Source organism: Salvelinus sp. IW2-2015, linkage group LG6.1 (genome assembly GCF_002910315.2).
Source record: "Salvelinus sp. IW2-2015 linkage group LG6.1, ASM291031v2, whole genome shotgun sequence".
NCBI classification, from domain to species: Eukaryota; Metazoa; Chordata; class Actinopteri; order Salmoniformes; family Salmonidae; genus Salvelinus; species Salvelinus sp. IW2-2015.
The window spans coordinates 9,732,578-9,753,762 of record NC_036845.1 but is presented as its reverse complement, the minus strand read 5'-3'; the positions used below and the strand labels follow the sequence as shown (position 1 = coordinate 9,753,762).

General features: G+C 43.5%; 1 protein-coding gene and 1 pseudogene across 1 annotated transcript in view; one reads left to right on the top strand and one right to left on the bottom strand.

Moving 5' to 3' along the window:
• LOC111965006 (DNA-directed RNA polymerase III subunit RPC7-like) overlaps positions 1-21,185 on the top strand; it is a 737,315-nt gene that overhangs the window by 79,816 nt on the left and 636,314 nt on the right. The gene's annotated exons all lie outside the window — the stretch shown is intronic.
• Positions 1-21,185, bottom strand: part of LOC111965026 (atrial natriuretic peptide receptor 1-like) — a 76,939-nt pseudogene that overhangs the window by 31,331 nt on the left and 24,423 nt on the right.

Sequence of the window (21,185 nt, the reverse complement as noted above, 5' to 3'; positions counted from 1 at the left end):
GGAGAAATGTCCTCTGGTTCTGATAAAACAAAATATAACTGTTTGGTCATATGACGGCATCGTTATGTTTGGTGGAAAAGGGGCGCATGCCTTGCCAAGCAAGCCGAAGACACATCCAACGTGAAAGCCAGAGAGGGGTGGCCAGCATCATGTTTTGGGGTGCTTTGCTGCAGGAGGGTTCTGGGTGCAGCCTCACAAAATAGATGTGCATCATGAGGGAGGAAAAAAATTATGTGGATATATGAAGCAACATCTCAGACATCAGTCAGGAAGTTAAAGCTTGGTCGCAATGGGTTCTTCCAAATGGGAAATGACCCAAGCATGCTTCCAAAGTTGTGGGGAACTAAAAGTGGCCTTAAGGACAACAAAGTCAAGGTATTGGAGTGGTCATGCACAAGCCTGCCTCAATCCATAGAAATTGTGGGCAGAACTGAAAAAGCCGTTTGTGCAAGCGAAGGAGGTGATACTCCAACCTGACTCAGTTACACCAGCTCTGTCAGAAATTCACCCCAACTTATTGTTGGGAAGCTGTGGAAGGCTACCCAATGTTTTGACCCTGTCACGCTGACTTAAGAGAGCTTTTATTCTCTAATTTGGTTTAGGTCGGGGTGTGACTAGGGGTGGGGGGGGGTTAAATCTAGTTTTTTGTATTTCTAAATGTTGGCCTGGTTTAATGGTTCCCAATCAGAGGCAGCTGTCTATCGTTGTTCTCTGATTGGGGATCATATTTAGATCAGCCTTTTCCACTGGGTTTTTGTGGGATCATTGTTTATGTATTGTTTGCTTGTGAGCACTGCGATAGCTTCACGTTCGTTTTGTTCTGTATTGTTTTGGTGAGTTTAATTTATTAAAATGTGAACTTCGCTACCGCACGCTGCGCATGGTCTCATTTGTATGTCTGAAAGAAGCGATCGTGACAGAAGAATCCGCACACCAGGACCAAAGCAGCGTGCCAGGAGGAGCAGGTATCCTGGTTGGGAGGGGAGATCTAGGAGCGTTTATAAGCGACGATCCTTGGACTTTGGAGGGAAGTTATTTGCAGGAGACAAAGCTGCCATTTGGGAGAGTCAGGACGGAAATAGCAGCGGAGGAGGACAGCGACGACATCCGTGGGGGTTGCTACCAACGGGTAGGCCCAAGAAGCAGCCTCAAAAATTTGGGGGGGGGGGGGGCACAACGGGGTGGGGTCACACGGGGTGGTCGGCGGAGCAGAGGTGTGAACGAGCAGTCCACTCGTGGTGGTCGGCGGAGCCGAGGGGTGCACGCAGGAGCCAGTCTAGCGGAGGTGTGAGGTGAACTGTGAGAGGTGAAGTGAAGGGAGTGAAGATCAGTAGAACAGTCAGTTGAATTGATGGGGAAAATTGGAGCAGAAGAGTTATGAGAGAGCTGTTGTGTAGTTGGTGGCATGAGGCACGACATTCGCCTAAGGAGCGTGTCTACAGTTTAAATGCCACCTGAAGTCAGCTTCTCCGTCTGTGTCTGAAGAGCGGCTAGCGTACTGGATGAAGACTGTACCGGGCTCACGGCACACAGCGTCTCTAGTACGCCTCCCGCCCTGCAGTCTGTGCAGCTTCTGCACTCAGCTTTTGAGGAACGTGTTTCGTTCGGTACAATGTGTGCCGGTTCTAACACCGTGTTCAAGTGCGCCTCCACAGCGCCGGTACGTCTGTGCAGCTCCCCGCACTTGCCGTGCGAAGGTTGTCCATCTGTCCAGGACACGTTGTGCAGCTCTAGCAACTCCAGACTCGCAGTGCGCTCACACACCACAGTCGCTGGGAGGCTCTGGACCGGCGGACCGTCGCTGGAGGGCTCTGGACGGCGGACCGTTCGCTGTGGATGGCTCCTGGAGACGCGGACGCGTCGCTGGAGGCTCTGGACCTATGTTTCTAATGCTCTGTGTGTTGATTTCATTAGGCGCAGTTAAAACGATTTGCAGACAAGTTCTGGAACTAACAGAATTCCAGAACAGCTTCTACTCCTCAGAAACTCCAGACCAATACTGACTATAATAATGTGTATGTTAACCAATCGAGTTTCAAGCCTCAATATCTACCCTCTTCTGGCATTGACCGCTTTTTTGACTATCTCGTAGACTCATCACATACATTGCTGTTACTGTTTATTATCGCTATCCTGTTACCTAGTCACTTTATCCGCTGCCTATATGTACATATCTACCTCAATTACCTCGACCCTACTGACATGGACTCAGTACTGGTACCTCCATGTAAATATTTCCATGTTAATTGTTACTCAATTGTGTATAATTATTCCTGCGGGTTATTTTTTTATATTATTATCTTTTTTTCTCTTCTGGTTGTTGGGAAGAGCACCGTAAGTAAACATTTCACCTTTAGTCCTACACTGTTTGTTTTAGGAAGGCATGTGACAAATAATAATGTGTTTGATTTGGAAACCCCGGGGGAGTCATATTGGTAGATAATAGTAGTAGGATTTTTTACAGTAGCCAACATCTTGTGATTTCATTCGACACTGGTGTAAAGATGTTACCAAATGTTATTTTCTACAAGTTTCAAGAGTTACAGGAAAACTATTTTATTTTGGTATTTGTTTCATAGTTCCGTTGTTGATATAGTCGCCAAATGTTTTTGCGTCAGTCAATCACAACTGTTCAAGATATATTAACTTTTTGTATTTTGAAAGTTATATATCTTGAAAACTTGATTACTGACGTGGCCAAACGTTTTGGGCACTATATGCAAAAATGGACTGATGAAACAAATACAAAAGATCGTTTTTTAGGGTGTAGTTTTCGCTTTAAACAATGTCAATCCACTAGTAAATAGTTGACTGTGGTTTCATAGGCTAATGCTACTCATGTACCTCAGAACGCTCATTGAGAAAACAGAAAGCTGAACGTTCCGTTTTACGTGGAGAGTCATTTGTAAAATGCCAGAGCTCATGGATTTACAGCCACTGATTTAAGACGTAAAAAAACCACCATCTCAATTTAAAATTTAAAATGATCTAAAACAAATGCCTGTGTCACTGGCAGAGCATGTCAAAACAACAAATGCCCTTGCAATGCATGCTGGAACAACCAACAAGAAACAATTATGGTACACGACGTAATGCACGGTAGAAGTATGTCTGTGTATGTTAGGCCTGCATTGAGTCTGGATGGAAGTATGGTCTGTGTAATGTTAGGCTCATTGAGTCCTGGAATGGAAGTATGTCTGTGTAATGTTAGGCTCATTGAGTCTGGATGGAAAGTATGTCTTGTGGTAGTGTTTAGGCTATTGAGTCTGGATGGAAGTATGTCTGTGTATGTTAGGCTGCATTGAGTCTGATGGAAGTATGTCTGTGCTAATGTTAGGCTCATTGAGTCTGGATGGAAGTATGTCTGTGGTAGTGTAGGCTCATTGAGTCTGGATGGAAGTTATGTCGGTTGTAATGTTAGGCTCATTGAGTCTGGATGGCAGTATGTCTGTGGTAATGTTTAGGCTCATTGGCCCTCTGGATCAGAAGTTTATGTCTGTGTGATGTTAGGCTCATGTGAGTCTGGAATGGCAAGTATGTTCTGTGTATCATGTTAGGCTCATTGAGTCTAGGATGGAAGTATGTCTGGTGTTACATGGGTTAGGGCTCAATTGAGTCTCGGATGGAAGTATGTTCTGTGTAGTGTTAGGAACCTCATTTGAGTCTGGAATGGAATGTATGTCTTGTGTAGTGTTTTTAGCCTCATTGAGTCTCGGATGGAAGTAACTGTCTGTGTGTGTTAGGGTACTGCCGATGATGAGTCTGGATTGGACAAGTATGTCTGTGTGTAGTGTTTAGGCAGCCTCATTGAGTTCTGGATGGAAGTAATGTCTGTGTAGTGTTATGGCTTGGTGGCTCATTGAGATCGTGGATGGAAGTTATGTCGTGAATAGTAGTGTATTCATAGGGGTCAAGTGTTTCAGTAGTCTCTATATGAGTTCTGGATGGAAGTAATGTCTGTGAAATGCTTAGGCTCATTGAGTCTGGATGGAACAGGTATGTCTCTGTGTTATATAGTTAGCCATGCTTCATTTGGGAGCGTATCTGGAGTGGAAGAGTATCGTATCTACTTTCCTGTGGTAATGTTAGAGGACTCATATAGATGACCAATCGCGCAATCGCGAAGTATGTCTTGTGTAGTTGATATTCTAGGTTTTTTTGTCAAAAATAAACGTAAATGGTGTGAAATTTTTAGGACATATAATTTCTGACAATCAGATTTTACGTTACATATGATCAGTGGTTTGTTTTGATTGTAGTGAATTCTTTTTCACAAAGTAACTTTAGTTTAAGTACTATATTCCTTTCTTAGGCACTTTTAGGTTGTAGCTTTAACTTGTTCCAGTGGAAGTAATTGTTTAGGTTTTGGTAAACTCATTGAGTCTGGATAGAAGTAGTCTGCGTTGTAATAGATAGTGAGTGGTTTTTAAGAGTAGCTGTTCCTCATTGCGAGTCTCGGATAGCTAAAGTAAAACTGTTTCTAGTGTAATTGGTTTAGGCTCTTTTCTTCCATTAAACACATAGAGTCGCGCACTCAGAAGTTATGTCTAGTGTACACTCGTTAGGACCACACACACATCTCATTGTAGTGCTGGATGGAAGTTGTCCTGTGTAATGTTAGCAAACTCATTGAGTCCTGGATGGAAAGTATGTCTGTGTAATGTTAGGGCTCATTGAGTCTGGATGGAAGTATGTCTTGTGTATGTTAGGTCTCAATTGAGTCCTTGGGAATGGAAGTATGTCTGTGTAGTGTTTAGGTCAATTTGAGTCTGGATTGGAAGTAAATGTCTGTGTAATGTGTAGGCTCAATTGAGTCTGGATGGAAGTATGTCCTGTGTTAATGTTTGGCTTCATTGAGTTCTGGATAGAAAGTATGTCTGTGTAAATGTTAGGCTCATTGAGTCTGGATGGAAGTATGTCTGTGTATGTTAGGGCTCATTGGATCTGGATGGAAGTATGTCTGTGTAACTGTTAGGCTCATTGAGGTCTGGATGGAAGTATGTCTGTGTAATGTTAGGCTCATTGAGTCTGGATAGACAGCAGCGATGTCCTGTTCATTTTTGTTGATGATTGATGTATGCTTTCAAGGTGTAACACAGCTTTGGATAGTTTTACACTCAGACCCGCATTAACCCTCAGCTGTAACCACGTGCATCGTGCACGGCACACACACACACACACTGCACATGTCACACACACTACATGTACACACGTACACACACATAACAATCGCTTTCTGATCACCCCATCAAACAAAATCACGCATCGCACTTCACTGAGAACGTTATGATTGCCTACATCAAAACACGCGTAACAGTCAGGACATTAAGGCAGACAAGTCAATCATCATCCAGGCCTATGTTTGTTGGCCTGGTTTGATGCAGGAAAAAGCTTTAATTTGCCTCAATGCGTGCTGACGGCGACATGAAAAGTCTATCAAGGGCTTCAATTCACAATCAATCACAGCCACTCATTAACCTCAATTGTGGATGGTCCAAGCACTTCTAAAAGTCATTTTCTCCATTACATAATGTACGGCTGCAGTTGACCATGTATGATATGCAATTGCAAATGGTATCCATTTAACGTATCCTTAACCATGCGAACACACAGAAAAAGTCATATCTTTGGGTAACCAATTAAGCATGTAACTATAGGGCTTTCATAAAAGGTTTGTAAAGGCAATTTATTTTGGATTGTAAAGTCTACATAAGCACTACATAAATGGTTTCAGGAAATCCTTTAAAGGACCAAGTCATACTACATAAAGGCTGATACAAAATGTTCCTCACATTCTGCTCGGCCTTTGTCAAATTGTGTATAATCCTGTCTGAGGTTGGCAGGCCCAGCCACCCCGCTTGAGATTGCTGCGATGGTGGAGATAATTCTGTGGGCTATAAACCTCGGACTTAGCTCATCCAGGATGCGTAAGGTTAGGGTGGTCTGAAGATAACTACCCTCTTACGTTTACGGTTGTGGCAGCTTGTGGCTTTGGCAAGTGGTGGGGTTTAATCCTTCCTGTTTGCCCACTGTCGGGGGTATCAATCGGACTGGGTGCCACAAGTGTCTCCTGAACCACTGCCTCCTGTTCTTCAGCACATCTACATCTCCAGTATTTTGCAGGGCAGTAAGTATTAATTCTCCTCTGTCTTTCTCTCTCATCGGAGGACCTGAGCCCTAGGCCATGCTAGGACTACCTGGCATGAATGACTCCTTGCTTGTCCCAGTCCACCTGGACAGTGCTGGCTGCTCCTGTTTTCACTGTTCTTTTCTGCGGCTATGGAACCCTGACCTGTTCAACCGGACCGTGCTAACCTGTCGCCAGACCTGCTGTTTTCAACTCTCTGAGAGACCGCAAGGGTGGTAGAGATACTCTTAACTGATGCGGGCTGTATGAAAAAGCCAATCTGACATTTACTCCTGAGGTGCTGACTTGCTGGCCCTTGCTGAGCAACTACTGGTGATTATTATTATTTTGACATTGCTGGTCAATCGTTATGAACCATCTTGAACATCTTGGCCATGTTCTGTTATAATCTCCCCACCCGGCCACAGCTACAGCAATGAGGATGGCCACCCATGCATAAGCCTGGTTCCTCTCTAAGGTTTTCTTCCTAGGTTTTTGGCCGTTTCTAGGCGAGTTTTTCCTAGTCACCGTGCTTCTAACACCTGCATTTTGCTTGCTGTTTGGGGTTTTAGGTGGGTTTTCTGTTACAGACTTTTGAGATATCAGCTGATGTAAGAAGGGCTATATAAATACATTTGAATTTGATCAATGCTTTTGCATGGCATTTGTATTTGATGATCTAATATTCCTGGCCTTGGGTTGGTCATTGAGAGTTTATGAAGGCAATGGCTATTTGTTTAACTGTGACTTATTCATGTTGGAATCCAATGCGTAGTGAGAAGGGTTATGGGGTTCTTTTCCACCCTGGTGTCCTGCTTGTGTTTTCAGATGTCACTGCTTGTTCAGACATCACTGTCTTAAATGATGAACTTTTCCTGTTTAGTGTTACATCAAAACTCACACAGCACCAGGCCATGCTAGGATCACAGTACACACAGGTTATACAAATACACACAAGCGCATGGCAGGCGTCACGCATACACCCAACTGCTCTCACTGACAGAAATAGCTGGCGGTCAGCAACAATGCAAAGTGAAAGGAAATTAATATTTAACGTATGCATCATTTTGGCAAAGATTTGACGATAACAATTAGTCAGGACATATTTCATGTCTTCAGGTTTGGGGAATATCTCACATTGGAGACATGTCCTGCTTATTCTAATCAGATACATGCCATACGCTGTCACTGGGTTCGCATATGCAAATGACATCATGCTACTAATTACCTACGGACTGTCATAAAGCTGAGAACGTTTCGCGTCTCCGACGCTGAAACTTGTCTTTATTACTGTTCAACTGGACTCTTCAGATTCAACTAAAAACGTTTCTGTCCCTAGATGCGGTCCTATAAAGCATGGCCAGAAATGGTGCACATTCTCAACCAGACTGCAATTACATCGTCTAAATAAAGAGACTCCCAAAATGCTTTTGTCCTGGTCGCAATTCCCAACGTCAGGGTAACACGTAAGCAAACTTGTTGTCCTGGTCGGCATTCCCAACGTCAGGGTAACAAACTTTTGTCCTGGTCGCATTCCCAACAGTAGGGTAACAAACTTTTTGCGCCTGGTCGCATTCCAACGTCAGGGTAACAAACTTTTGTCCTGGTCGCCCATTCCCCATACGTCCAGGGTAACAAACTTTTGTCCTGGTCGCATTCCCAAACGTCAGGGTAACACTTTTTGTCCTGGTCGGCATTCCCAACGTCCACGCGGTAAGCCAACATTTTGTCTTTGTTAACTAGAAGACTTTCAATGGCTGAGCTCCCAATAGCTTATTCCAATAATACCCCTATTCTGCATTTAAAAACAGTCTAACCCTGCTCTGTTAAAAGGCTTATAGTCTAGGTATTACCTGTAGAGAATATCTACAACTGAGTAATACAAAACATGTAGAACACCTGATCTTTCCATGACATAGACTGACCAGGTGAATCCAGGTTGAAAGATATAGATCCCTTATTTGATGTCACTTGTTAAAATCAACTTTCAATCCGATGTAAGATTGAACAGGGAGGAGACAGGTTAAAGGATGATATGTTAACGTTACTTGACAGACAATTGAGACATGATTGTATACTGTATGTATGCATTCAGAGGCGTGAATGGGGCAAGAGCTAAAATATATCAGTGGCCTTTTGAAAACTGGGTATGATAGTAGGTGCCAGGCCGAGTGCACACTGTTTTCGAACTGCAAAGCCTGCTGTTTTTTTCACAGCACTCCATCAGTTTCCAAGTGGTGTATGCAAGAATGGTACACACGCCAAAGGACTCCAGCCAAATTTTTGTAAGAACTGTGGGAAAGCTATGGCCAGCATCCCTGTGGAACGCTTTCAACACCATGTAGGTCCAGTGTCCCGCGACAATTGAGACTGTTCTGAGGCCAAAAGGGGTGCAACTCATTAATCGGCGAGGTTGTTCTTTATGTTTTGTAACATCAGTGTATATGTAACTGTTTCACACGTGCTATTTATGAATCTTAAGCGCTTCAGCCATGTTCTTCTCTGCAGCAGTCAGCCGGTAAGAGATAAGAGATTGCAGGAGATAAATCAACACGTTTATTTAACTGATCAGTCTAGACTTCACTCTCTACCTTTTCCGTCCCTCTCCCTCCCTTTCTCTCTCTTTCTCTCTCCGCTCTTCTCTCTGTCTGTCTCTCTGTCTCTCTCTTTCTCTGGTCTCTCTCATCCTCTCTCTGTCTCTCTCTTTCTCTGGTCTCCCTCCTCCTCTCTCTTTCCGCTGTTTCTCTTTCTCTCTCGTCCTCCTCTCTCTGTCTCGTCGCTGTATTTCTCTTCTTCTCTCTCTTTCCTCTTTTCTCTCCTTCCTTCTCTCCTTTCTCTCTCTCCTTTCCTCTTTGTCTGTCTGTCTTCTCTTCTTCCTGACATGACTCCTCTTCTCTTCTCTCTGTCCTTCCTCCTTGCTCTCATTCTTTCCTCTCATCCGTTCGCCGTTCTCTCCTTCGTCTTCTCCTCCTCTGTCGTCTTTCTCTTGGTCTGTTCCTCTTCTTTTTCCCTCTCTCTGTCTCTCTTACTTTCTCTCTGTTTTATGACAAATATTTGTTCTACATTAGTACAGAGAAGAAAATAGACTGGAAACATTTTCTGTCTTATTATATTCCTGTGCTTACCTTGGCCCGTGTGTGTGTGTGGTTGTGTGCTGTGTGTGTGTGTGTGTTGTGTGTGTGTTGTGTGTGTGTGTGTTGTGTGTGTTGTGTGTGTGTGTGTGTGTGTGTTGTTTGTACCTACCATGTTTCACACACATGTGTCACAACTGATCACATGTGTGTGTGTGTGTGTGTGTGTGTGGTGTGTGTGTGTGTGTGGTGTGTGTTGTGTGTGTGGTGTTAGTAAGAGCAGTGTTGGGCACAAGCCTACTCTAAAAAAACCATAGTTTTACCAGCTACAATTAACTCACTCCACAACCTAGACACAGGGCCAAGGTAAGACTGTTAAACCGGGACAATTACAAGCTTTAAAGAGCTGCAGCCCTTTAATGAAAAGAAATATGATTTCCATAGCTTTCTTCTTGTAAACCTTTTAAAACAAGATTTACTTTTGAAGAATGAAGAGAGTAATACCTATGTAACATCTGAGATCCAATAACACACTGATCATATGTTACGTAAATAATGGTACATGTGTCAGAAGAAATTTGGTCACTGAAAGCAGTAGGAAGATGTACGACGACCGCCATGACAGTATGATAATTTTAGAAGTGATGTTGTAGGGACGAAGAAAGAAAGTGAAGTAACGTGGAGGTAGTTATCCAGGTAAGTATAGGGGAAGCTGAACGAAGGAGGAGAGGTCGGCATTTGAAGACAGAACAGACTAGGAGCGTAAAAAGTGCAGAGATTGAACATGAGCTGAAGAGAGAAGACACTACGCATAGTGGAAGATATAAGATCGAAAACTACCAACCAAACGACTGGCAAGAATTGAAGTTCCTAAGCTGTGTGTGTGTCGACAGTGAGGCTGCTGAGAGGGAGGACGGCTCAATATAATGTCTGAGAAACAAAGCGTGCAAAATCAAACAACATAGAAACCTAGCACAAATGATGTTTGATACTATTCCACTGATAAGAACTAATTACGCCAACAGACATCAAAGATGAAAGTGAGACACATTTAATATTCACCAGACTGAGCATTACAGAGCCCTGTCCTCCTCAATGCAGGTGCCACCAACCTCCTGTGGACACGTGAATGTGGGTACTCTAAGTTTATAACCTAAGGATTGGATGAATGATGGCAAAATTTCTAAGCTTGTAATTAAATAGCTTTTAAAAGAGGAAGATTGTCTACTGCTGGCTGACAGAGATAATAAGGAAAAACTCGCTCCATATAGTTTTCGAAGCAAAACAACAACGAAACAGGAAGAAACAAAGAAGAAAACAATCAAGGAAATTAACAGAATTATACAAGGAACGGACACTGACAGAGAACGATACAGCTATAAGTACACCTAGAAGAAATAACAAGGATATAACCCGACTCAGCATTTGAAAAGTAGAAGGCTTGGATTAATTTAGAGGCCACTATTTTTTACTTAGTCGTCCGTTCCTGTTCTGCGCTCTGGGGTTCTAGGCTGGGCTTGCTTGCCTCTTCTATCACACATACAAACAACCATACGGTAGTTCCAGTGGTAGCTTATTATGCCTCGGTGTTACAGTTTGGAATACTCTGTGTTTTTGTGTAAGACATTCATTCTGACTTTATTTTGCTTCAGGCCGATATTTCCCTAAACGCCACCACGAATTACGTCTCTCTCTAACCCTTTCCCCTTTTCAATTCTTCTTTTCTCATAAAGACATCCTTTTTCATGTTTGCCTGTTCAGTTTATTTTCTTGTTCATTTTCTTACCCGCTTCCTTTTTTCATTTTAGGGCGAGTGCGGGGAGGAGGCACAGGACTTACCTGACTGGGGACACGCACTTCAGGGAGAGTGCGAGGAGCAGGCACAGGACGTACCTGACTGGAGACACGCACTTCAGGGAGAGTGCGAGGAGCAGGCACAGGACATACCTGATTGGGAAGGCGCACTTGAGGGAAAGTGCGAGGAGCAGGCACAGGAAGTACTGGGCTGTGGAGGCGCACTGGAGACCTGGTGCGTAGAGCTGGCACAGATAGTGCCGGAACGATGACACACTCCGCACGGTGAGTGCGGGGAGCTAGCACAGGACGTACTGGGCTGTGGAGGCGCACTGGAGACCTGGTGCGTAGAACCGGCCCACATGGTACCGGATAAATGACACGCTCCTCAGGACGAGTATAGGAAGCTGGCACAGGTGGCATCGGACAGCTAACACGCTCCTCAGGACGAATGCCGTGCATACTACGCCAAACCAATAGCTCTCTCGCTTCACTCTCCTCCAATTTGTCCAACAACTCCTCGAAGTTCTCTAACTCTCCCCTCCGTTCACTCTCCTCCAATTTGTCCAATAACTCCTCGGTCTCACACCTCAACTTCGCCGACCACCCGGTGTGCCTCCCCCCAAAAAATATTTTGAGGCGGCTTCTTTGGCTTGCGTCGTGGCCGCGAACCCCGGCGTTGTCGCTCTCCTTCCTTCACCGCTTGCGTCTGCTTCCATGGAAGGCTTTCGTCTCCTGCCATTATCTCCTCCCAAGTCCAGGATGTCTTTACCTCCTGGATATCCTCCCAGGCCCAGGATACCTGTTCCTCCTGTCCACACTGCTTGGTCCGTTTGTGGTGGGATCTTCTGTCACGCTCGTCATTATGAATGGACCAAGGTGCAGCGTGGTAGGCGTACATTTTCCTTTATTAAATGAACACCGAACAAAAACAACAAAATGCCAAACGAAACGTGAAGCAAATAATAGTGCAGACATGCAACTATCCATAGACAAGATCCCACAAAGCACAAAGGGGAAATGGCTGCCTAAATATGATCCCCAATCAGAGACAACGATCAACAGCTGCCTCTGATTGGGAACCATAACAGGCCAACATCGACATATAAACACCTAGATGACCCACCCTAAATCACACCCCAACCTAACCAACATAGAGAATAAAAGCTCTCTATGGTCAGGGCGTGACAACTGCATAGCTTCACGTTCGTTTTGTTCTGTATTGTTTTGGTGAGTTTCATTTATTAAACATGTGGAACTCTACGCACGCTGCGCCTTGGTCCATTTATTCTACAGACGATCGTGACAGACCCAAGTTAAACAATTTAAAGGCAATGCTACCAAATACTAATTGAGTGTATGTAAACTTCTGACCCACTGGGAATGTGATGAAAGAAATAAAAGCTTAAATAAATCATTCTCTCTACTATTATTCTGACATTTCACATTCTTAAAATAAAGTGGTGATCCTAACTGACCTAAGACAGGGAATATGTACTAGAATTAAATGTCAGGAATTGTGAAAAACTGAGTTTAAATGTATTTGGCTAAGGTGTATGTAAACTTCTGACTTCAACTGTAACAGCCCCAGCCTAACAGACTAAGGATGGCACACACCTGTTGTCATGTCCAAAAATGTACAGCAATCTATGTGTTTACTTTGATTACCTTGAACCTTATCACATCAGTCAACAACAGTCAATAAATAAACATAGTTGTTTCATGAAATATATAGGTAACTAAGGATGGAAAAATGTACTATTCTAGGACTTACTTATGAATAATGTATAGTATTCATTATTCATCTAGACTCATCATGGGATTTTTTCTTAGCCTCTGATGGAGGGATAGGGAGTATGGGAGGGAGAGAGAGAAAGAGAGAGAGAGAAAGAAATAGAGAGCAAGACCTCTAGTTATGAATGACATGAAAGGGTCTCTTTCGCTAAATGCTATTAGACTAAGATCTGTAGGGTCTCTGTCAATCCTTTTTACAGGCACTCTGTTGCCCACTAATAGCATTGACAAGATTCTCCAGTTACCAAAGACTTCTGGAACAATGGGGGCCTACCATGTACCATGTACCATGTAGTTGTAGAGTTTCCGTACACATGATGAACCAAAGGGCACAAGCACAAGAATACTTCATTCTTTCTCTCTGTTCCTATCCCCCTCTGCCCACTTGTCTGCCTGTCTCCTTTCTACAGTGCACTCTACACTCCAGCCCTGTGCTCCACTGTGGCTCGGATGACAAGGCTTCAGATTCACACAGCTCATTATCAGGTCGACCCAGGCCAGACCTTCCATTGGAAATACCAGCTGCCTAAGTGACCAGGGCCACTGCACAGAAGACAGAGAAAAAGGACAATGAGTGATGGATGGTAGGGAGAGAAAGGGAAAAGAGAAGGAGGTGGAGACAGATGGACAGAGAGAGATAGAGGGATGAGCGGAGGGTGGAGGCTGACGTCATAGGGACATTGAGGGAGATGGCTCCTGCTGACACGGCCACGGGAGCTCTGGTTTCACCTGATTAGATTACTCTCCTATTTTGGGGATTTCCTCTTTTTTTCCAGGGGGACTTTTTGTAACATGACAGCCAAAAGAGAAATTAGATCTTTCCATGGCAAAGGACAGAGAGTTTAGAGGAGACAGAGAGGTCATGTAGCAGAGGAGAAGAGGGTAAAATAAGAGTTTGGGAGGATAAGACACATTGAGACAGGAAAAATATGACAGAGCAGTGAAGTGAGGAGGAACACCTTGATAAGACAGAGAAAATATGGACAGATTGGTGGAGGAAGAAGGAAAAAGAGGAAGGCAGATCCCGTGGGATGGAATTAGAGAACTGTTCACAGAGGAGAGGATTGAGAGCAGAGGAGAGGAGCGCTAGACCAGGAAATAATGAGATGAGAAGAAGGTGTGAAGGAATGACAATGAGTAAGGACAATGACTGATAGAAAAGATAGGGAGACTGGCATTAACAAGCTGGTGTACACAGCAGGACATCCACCTCTGACACTGAAATATTATTTTCACACACTTTCACAAGTTTACAACGTACAATTACTCATGAGTCATATACTGTAGTTTAAACGCTGAAGTCAAGTTTCAGATGAAGGTTTGTATTTCACTAGACCAACTTAAAGCTGTCTTCACTTTCTAACAAAACATAACACAGAATATAACTAAAAAGCACTGAATCGGAAGCATAACAATGAACTAAAGCTACCAAACAGCTTACGTTTCAATATGCAACGGTGTGGGCAAAAATAATAAAAGAAGCGTTGTCCTCGCATGCAACCAAACAAACCCCTCAGCATTTCAATGCCTATGTTCGGATGGGCTAACAGAATCAGTGTGAGGAGACTCCATCTGTTCTTGGCTGCTGCCCGCTCTGCCCTCCCACTGTCTGTCTGAAGTGTTCATCTCTGTTGTTTGTGTGCTCTGGTCCAACTCATAGTGATTGAGGAGAGAAGGATGGACATTTGTAAAGAGAGGTCAGCCAAGGAGATTAAAGGAAAAAGAGAGAAGCAGGCGGGTAGTAATGGAGGACAGATGGAGGGAATAAAAGGGAAATAGGGAAGCAGAGTGAAAGAGGGAAGGATAGAGGAGTGCAGAGCAAACAACCTGGGTACTTACCTGAGATGGATGGAGGGATAACTTATGTCCCTGATGACTTATGTCACCTCCTCAAGTATGTGTACTCTTCCAATGATTCAACGTATTTGTTTTTGCTGTTACCTTTGACTTGGTGTCAAGCGCCTTTCACTGTCTCCTGTGACCTCACACATAATCTGACTCTCTGACCCTTGGACTCTGTGACCAACCAAACAAACATCAGATCAACAGCCCAACCCTTCAAATTCCCTTCAAGTCCCAATAAACAGAGGTTGCTATGACTTGGCATCTGTCTTCAGGTCCCTCACAACGGACTCTGACTGGGACAGAAGGGGTGATGACATTCTGCTACAAGCTTTGAGACCACCAACTTCTTTATCGGCCATTAATAATGTCAAACACTAGTGCAAACCCACAAGTCTGGGTAAACACACGTAACCTTATGGCTTAGTCAGTGAGGTGTGTGTGTTTGGGGGGAGTGGGGTACTGGCACACAAAACACAATGGAGGCCTTCCTCAGAAAGTAAAAGGGTGATTAAATGATTTAATTTAGAAATGTTCAGCAAGGGGACTACCTCCTCCAGAATGCATAACACAGGGGAAAAGGTCAAAAATAATTTGATGTTTTGTGGTCATAAAGATGTTCTTTAATGGATTAATTCGCTTTTAAAAGACAATGATGTCACCAGATTGACTCAGCTAGTGACATTCCATTAAGAGATACCAAGGACTCTGTGCTAAATTCCTTTTTCCTTCCTTTTTTTACTGAACTGGACACAATTAAATTCATTTGAATGGATTTGAGGGACACATTCATTTGCAGTGTCCGGGAATGTGTTTGCTCGAAGTCTAACGTGAAGATGAATTTTCTTCCGCTACAGACCTTGGCTTGACTACAAACCAGCTGCCAGCGGAGATGAAGAAGGCTGTTCAATAACAATGTTGTTCAATAACAATGTTGGCATTTTTTGTTTCTTTTTGACGCTATTTCTTTCTTTTCCAAGATCTTGCAGAGACATGGAGAGGAAACATCTGCCTCTCTTCAAAAGGCCAAATGACACAACCATGGCCAGCTAATTGATCCTTTCCATTTAATATTTTCCCTGCTTTGAGGAGATTTCTGTTTTTGGCAAAACTTCCCCACAAAGGACATGTCCACAGTTATAAAGCCTATTCCCACCTTATAACATCTAACATAAATGGTATCTACAGTGTAAACCAGTGGAGGCTCCTCAGAAGAGGAATGGGAGGACCATGCTCCTCAGTGAATTTCATAAAAATAAAAATAGTGAAACATTTAAAAAGCTATCCTTTTTAGACTACATATATTCGCATGTCACCAAATAATTGATAAAAATACACTGTTTTGCAATGAAGGTCTCAACATCACTCTGTAGGGTAGCATTGTCATTGGTGTAGAGAGGAGTAGGCAGGAGGCAGTCGAAGGTTTAGAACTACTGAATTTATTTAAGCACCATAGATCAAAGCGGGACAAAACCCAAACGCTGTTGTGCTCAAAATATATCTTCACAAACAAAAATATAAAGTACTCTGGAAATAGTAGGAGAGATTCCTCTCAGGAAAACAAGTAACATTTACAATGAAAGATAAAGACAAATGGCAGAGGGTGTACCTGCCCTCCAGGACACCTACACCACCCGATGTCACAGGAAGGCCATAAAGATCATCAAGGACAACAACCACCCGAGCCACTGCCTGTTCACCCCGCTATCATCCAGAAGGCGAGGTCAGTACAGGTGCATCAAAGCAGGGACCGAGAGACTGAAAGACAGCTTCTATCTCAAGGCCATCAGACTGTTAAACAGCCACCACTAACATCGAGTGGCTGCTGCCAACATACTGACTTAACTCCAGCTCACTTTAATAATGGAAATTGATCAAAAATGTATCACTAGCCACTTTAAACAATGCCACTTAATATAATGTATATGTATATACTGTACTCGATACCATCTACTGCATCTTGCCTATGCCGTTCTGTACCATCACTCATTCATATATCTTTATGTACATATTCTTTATCCCTTTACACTTGTGTGTATAAGGTAGTAGTTGTGGAATTGTTAGGTTAGATTACTCGTTGGTTATTACTGCATTGTCGGAACTAGAAGCACAAGCATTTCGCTACACTCGCATTAACATCTGCTAACCATGTGTATGTGACAAATAAAATTTGATTTGATTTGATATATACAGTGATAGAGTGGGGATTGGAACCAGGTGTGTGTAATGATGACGAGACAAGTCCGGGGTTGATGAGTGAAGCGCGTTTGCCAGCAGTAGGTTCGGCAGCAGCTAGAAGGCCGGCGACGCCGAACGCCTGAGCTGGACAAGAGGGCGAGCCAAAGTGAAGGCTGGTGTGACAAGCACCATGGTGTAGCTGGAGGACAACTAGTTTCAGTCCTCCTCTGGGTACATTGACTTCAATACAAAACCTAGGAGGCTGGTGGTTCTCACCCCCTTACATAGACTTACACAGAAATGTTGTCAACTTCCGGAGGATGTCGTCCAACCTATCAGAGCTCTTGCAGCATGAACTGACATGTTGTCCACCCAATCAAAGGATCAGATAATGAATCTAGTACTGAAAGTATAAGCTACAGCTAGCTAGCACTGCAGTGTTTAAAATGTGGTGAGTAGTTGATTCAAAGAGAGAGAAAGACAATAGTTGAACCGTTTTGAACAAACACATTTCTTAAAAAATGAAGGAGAAGCAAGAGAGAGAGCGAGAGAGAGAGCTAGCTATATTTCTTATTTGTTTACCTTTCACTTACTTAGCTAGCCAATGCAGCTAACTAGTTTAACCTACTCAAACACCAGGCTCAGAGAGGGATGCTATGTTATCTAGCTGGCTATGGCTATCCCACACTGGAACTCTTCCAAGTCAAGGTAAGCTTTTGGTTTTAATAATTTATTGCTAACTGTACACTGTACTGCATGATTGTAGCGGGTTTACTAAGGCGTTAGTTCTAGTGGTTATGTTGTCTTGACGTTAGCGAATATGGTGACAATGATGTAGGCTCTGTGTAGCGGTTAGCAGCGCATAGATGCGATAAGGAATAATCCAACGATCAAAGGGATCATGCTGTATGTATGTGGCTGCTATGAAAGTGAATTGTGTTTGTGGTGATCAGGAGTGTATTCATTCCGCCGATTCTGCTGAAAAACGCTTCTTAAACATTTACATTTACATTTACATTTAAGTCATTTAGCAGACGCTCTTATCCAGAGCGACTTACAAATTGGTGCATTCGAAAGCAAATCGACATAATTGGTGCATTCGAAACAGGAATAAACATACCTGAATTTGTCCAACAGAAACTCTCGCTTGCAACTGTTGGACTAATGATTACACCCGAGATCAGCTAGAGAGGCAAGATTGTCTGTCACATTGATTACAAACATTTCTCTCGACCTGTGTGTGCACCTAAGTTGTAAACTTTCATTCATAGGCTAGGTTGTAGCAACCTCAAGATGGGTATAGGGAAAATTTGAGTATCATGTAGTAGCCTAAACCTATCAATGTTACATTGAGCTGGTTGAATGGAATATGAATGACAGTCATCTAATGTGCTTTAATAGAAATACGGCCATGCTCATAAAAAAAAAGAATCGCCCTCCCTCATGTTAAAAGGCACTGACCGCCACTGGTGTAAACCTACACTATACTGTATATACAATAATGGTGGATTCGGCTATTTCAACCAGACCCGTTGATGACAGCTGTATAAAATCGAGCACACTGCCATGCAATCTCCATAGACAAACATTGGCAGTAGAATGGCCTTACTAAAGAGCTCAGTGACTTTCAACGTGGCACTGTCATAGGATGCCACCTTTCCAACAAGTCAGTTCATCAAATTTCTTCCCTGCTAGAGCTGCCCCAGTCAACTGTAAGTGCTGTTATTGTGAAGAGGATACTTCCAGGAGCAACAACGACTCAGCTGCGAAGTGGAAGACCACACAAGCACACAGAACGGGACCGGTGAGAGCTGAAGCGCATAGCGCGTAAAAATCCTCTGTCCTTAGTTGCAACACTCACGACCAAGTTCCAAACTGCCTCTGGAAGCAATGTCAGCACAAGAACTGTTCGTTGGCAGCTTAATGAAATGGGTTTCCATGGCCGAGAGCGGCCATGCCGATTAATCGGTCGACCTCTACTTTCAACTTTGTGGCAAAAGTTCGGGGAAGGCCCTTTCCTGTTTCAGCATGACAACGCATGCCCCCGTGCACAAAGCAAGGTCCATACATAAATGGTTTGTCGGGATTGGTGTGGAAGAACTTAACTGGCCTGCACAGAGCCCTGACCTCAACACCATCAAACACCTTTGGGATGAATTGGAACGCCGACCGTGAGCCAGGTTCAATGCCCAACCTCAATAGTGCTCATGGCTAAATGGAAGCAAGTCTCTGCAACAATGTTCATAATCTATTGGAAAGCCTTCCAATAAGAGTGGAGGCTGTTACAGCAGCAAAGGGGGACCAACTCCATATTAATGCCTATGATTTTTTTTTTTTAGTAGGTGTCCACGAGTAGGTGTCCACATACTTTTGGTAATGTAGTGTACATGTCCAGCAGGCATTTGAGAGCCATATGACTTCTTATGGCCTGCAACTAAATCAATGTCTTGTCTTGAAGAGCTCTTGAGGAGGTGTACATCTCATTTTAAAGACACAAAGCAATGGGGAGTATTGTTATATCGTGCTGGTTCTCTCTCATTCTGCCACAAATCACTCAATAATTAATCTACAGAGAAATTGCAAGGAAGACATTGAATGTGTTGTTGTTACAGAACTACCTCCTCAAAGGTGGAAACTGACAAGAGATCGTAAGCCAGAGCTCAGAGTTAATCCAGTGACATGGAACATTTTGTCTTCACACAAATCTTTTGAAATTGTCTCTGTGACAAAAAGCAGACCACTGTAGTTACCAGAGACAGAGCACAGAGCTAGTGCTAGACTGAAAACATATTCACACATGTTCCAAAAAAAACCCTAGAACCTTTCGGACCCCTGATTCAATGGAATAAAGATCCAGGTTATGAACTGAGGTGCGTGTAGTGGACTGACCGTTGTAGGTGCGGTTCCACATCCTCCTGGTTACGGTTTTCCCCACAGGTCTGTCCTCTGGCGAGGTCATGGTCTCGTTCAGGGCGTGTGTGTACAGCATCAGCCCGTCGTAGAACCCTCCGGAGATTATGTTCATCTGCAGGGAAGCAAGAGGAAATTGTAGAAAAGTTATTAAATCTATCACCTATTTTTTATGAGATCGCTTAGATCAACCATACCACACATGTATCTATTTCCCTCATCCAATAGATATTATTTTCTCTAATTAGAAATCTACTGCGTAGGTCTAGCTACAGTTGAAGTTGGAATTTTACATACACTTAGGTTGGAGTCATTAAAACTCGATTTTCAACCACTTCACAAATGTCTTGTTAACAAACTATAGTTTTGCCAAGTCAGTTAGGACATCTACTATGTGCACGACCCAAGTAATTTTTCCAACAATTGTTTACAGACAGATTATTTCACTGTATCACAATTCCAGTGGGTCAGAAGTTTACATACACTAAGTTGACTGTGCCTTTAAACAGCTTGGACAATTCCAGAAAATGATGTCATGGCTTTAGAAGCTTCTGACTTCGACAAATCAAATGCCTGAAGGTACCACGTCCATCTGTACAAACAATAGTACACAAGTATAAACACCATGGGACCACGCAGCCGTCATACAGCTCAGGAAAGAGACGCGTTCTGTCTCTTAGAGATGAACGTACTTTGGTGCGAAAAGTGCAAATCAATCCCAGAACAACAGCAAAGGACCTTGTGAAGATGCTGGAGGACACAGGTACAAAAGTATCTATATCCACAGTAAAACGAGTCCTATATCGACAAGACCTGAAAGGACGCACAGCAAGGAAGAAGCCACTGCTCCAAAACCGCCATAAAAAAGCCAGACTACGGTTTGCAACTGCACATGGGGACAAAGATCATACTTTTAGTAGAAATGTCCTCTGGTCTGATAAAACAAAAATAGAACTGTTTGGTCATAATGACCATCATTATGTTTGGAGGAAAAAGCGGGAGGCTTGTAAGCCGAAGAACACCATCCCAACCGTGAAGCACGGGAGTGGCAGCATCATGTTGTGGGGGTGCTTTGCTGCAGGAGGGACTGGTGCACTTCACAAAATAGATGGCATCATGAGGTAGGAAAATTGTGTAGTTTTATTGAAGCAACATCTAAAGACATCAGTCAGGAAGTTAAAGCTTGGTCGCAAATCGTTCTTCCAAATGGACAATGACCCCAAGCATACTTCCAAAGTTGTGGCAAAATGGCTTAAGGACAACAAAGTCAAGCTATTGGAGTGGCCATCACAAAGCCCTGACTTCAATCCTATAGAAAATGTGTGGGCAGAACTGAAAAAGCGTGTGCGAGCAAGGAGGCGTACAAACCTGACTCAGTTACACCAGCTCTGTTAGGAGGAATGTGCCAAAATTCACCCAACTTATTGTGGGAAGCTTGTGGAAAGGCTACCCGAAATGTTTGACCCAAG